Source organism: Silene latifolia, chromosome 8 (genome assembly GCF_048544455.1).
Source record: "Silene latifolia isolate original U9 population chromosome 8, ASM4854445v1, whole genome shotgun sequence".
NCBI classification, from domain to species: Eukaryota; Viridiplantae; Streptophyta; class Magnoliopsida; order Caryophyllales; family Caryophyllaceae; genus Silene; species Silene latifolia.
The window spans coordinates 69614957-69617255 of NC_133533.1; the positions used below are offsets into that span (position 1 = coordinate 69614957).

Genomic DNA, 2299 nt, shown 5'->3' on the forward strand with positions numbered 1-2299 from the left:
GAATTGGTTTTGGGATGTCATAAATTGTTCCATCATGAGTTCCATGTTTGACTTTAGTTGGGTGGATTGTTGGAAAGGTTGGGAATTTTGTTGGAAAGGTGGGTTGTTTGGTGGATTTAGTGGTTGAAATTGTTGTCTAGGTTGGAAGGTCCTTCCTTGGAAACCCGGTGGATCTTGATTGAATGTTGTGTTCGGTTTTTGAGCTTGAAAGTTTGATTGTTGTGATTTTTGTTGGAAGGTGGGGGTTTTGGACATTTTGTGAACCATAGGAAAAGTTTGGGTGGGCTCTCATTCCGGGGTGGTATTGGTTGTTGTTAAATGCTTGCTTGGCCGGACTAGACTCCCATATCCCGTTCACTTTCTCCATGCAATTGCCCTCTCCTACCATCAAAGGACACTCATTGGGTGGTGTCCTTGGTCTCCACAAATCTCACAACTATAAACTTGGTTCCTCATAGAAGAAGAATTGCTAGATGTGTTGCTTGAACTCATCAAGGCAACTTGTTGCTTAAGCTCTTCAATCAACCCTTTAACTTCAACATTATTGGCCGATTCAATCGTTGACTTTCCTTTCCTCTTGTGCCTATCATTGTTCCAATAAAAGGTATGAAAAGCCATCTCTTCAATAAGCTCTTTGGCCGTCTTGTGATCTATGTTATCCAATGCTCCCTTTCCCGAGCCGGAATCAAGGTTCATCTTCATTTGATTGTTCAACCCTTCATAGAAGTTGTTGATTAGTTCATTATCCCCAATCCCATGGTGAGGATATAGCCTTTGGAGGCCCTTGTACCTCTCCCATGCTTCATAAAGGGTCTCATCTTCTTGTTGGGTGAAGCCTTGGAGCTCACTCTTGATTCTTGCGGTTCGTTGTGGTGGGAAATACTTGTTTAGGAAAGCCTTGGAGACGACATCCCAAGTCCGAAGAGAATCGGGTTCACAACTTTTAAGCCACTCCTTGGCACTTCCCCTCAAGGAGTAAGGGAAAAGCCTAAGGCGTACGGCATCCCCCGATACTCCGTTAGCTTTGAACATGTCACAACTATCCAAGAACTCGTTGAGATGTTCGTTGGGGTTTTCGGTGTCTCCCCCGCCGAATTGGTTCCCTTGGACAAGTTGTAGCAAGGTGGCTTTCACATCAAAGTTGTTGGCTTGAATAGGTGGCTTGACTATACTCGGATCCACCACCTTTTTCGGAGCCAAGTTATCTCGCATAGGGACTGCGAGCATTGTCACTTCTTCTCCCGGAGTTGCAAAGGGATTCTCAAAAGTTTCAAAAGCACTTGGTTCTTCTCGAAAGTCTTCAACTACTAAATTTTCTTGGGAAGTTAGTGTTTCTGTAAGCCCTCTTCTACGGAGTGAATTTAGTCTTCTTGCGGTAGCTTCAATCTCGTGGTCAATCGGATCAATTGGTTGACCTCTTCGAGTTCTCCTACTCATGCAAAAAGTCCTACACACTCAAGAGAAGGATTAGTAATACAAAAGACTTAGTCTAAACTAGAACGAAAACAATTAATATCTAGCCGAACACCCCAGCAACGGCGCCAAAAACTTGATGGTATCAAGGTATACCTCGCAAGTGCACGATTTGTCGATGCACACTTTAGAGGGTCGATCCCACAAGGAGTAGGTAGACTACTAATTGTTCTAGTTCACGAGCTTAGCTAAGTCAAACTACAATTGAGAGGTGGTAACGATCTAGCACTAAACCAACAAATTGAAAGGCTAATAAACTAGACAAGCAAAGAACAAGCTAAAAAGGATTAAGAGTTGATCAAATAATAGGAAAGGCTAGAACTCGGTTCTCCCACGAATATACGTAATTCCACATGTTAATTCTCTTGGCTAATCTTAAGAGGTAGAAAGGTAAGGGGGAGATGGCTCTAATTCGCCTAGAACCTCCCTCTCGGGTTCGCAATAGGACACTAGCTATCCAAACTAACCCCCCTCTCGGGTTCGAAAGTCGGTATCCCAAGTCTAAAGCCCAACAACCCTAAAACACATGTAATTCTCAAGGTAGCCTAGCATTAACTAAGGTCATTAAGCCCCCATCAAACTCTGGGACATCCCACTCCCTCTTTCGAGGGTCGATTTCAAACGCTAACTTAGAGGTACCCTCCCCCGGTTCTCCCTTTCGGTCTCAACCGAGGTTAGCAATAGGGTCAAGTTCCGGGTACCCAATTTCCAACCTAACCAACTCTCGTTGGTGGACAAGGGTCACAAATTGACACTACCCAAAATCAATCCATAAACAATTCATTCCTCTAAGCTACCCTCACCAATTTCCCCCAACAAATTAGCC

General features: G+C 44.0%; 1 non-coding gene across 1 annotated transcript; it reads left to right on the plus strand.

The window, feature by feature from the left end:
• Positions 1-751: 751 nt before the first annotated feature.
• Positions 752-858, plus strand: LOC141597735 (small nucleolar RNA R71). The gene has a single exon (XR_012522955.1). It is a non-coding gene; the product is annotated as a small nucleolar RNA R71 (small nucleolar RNA).
• Positions 859-2299: the final 1441 nt, after the last annotated feature.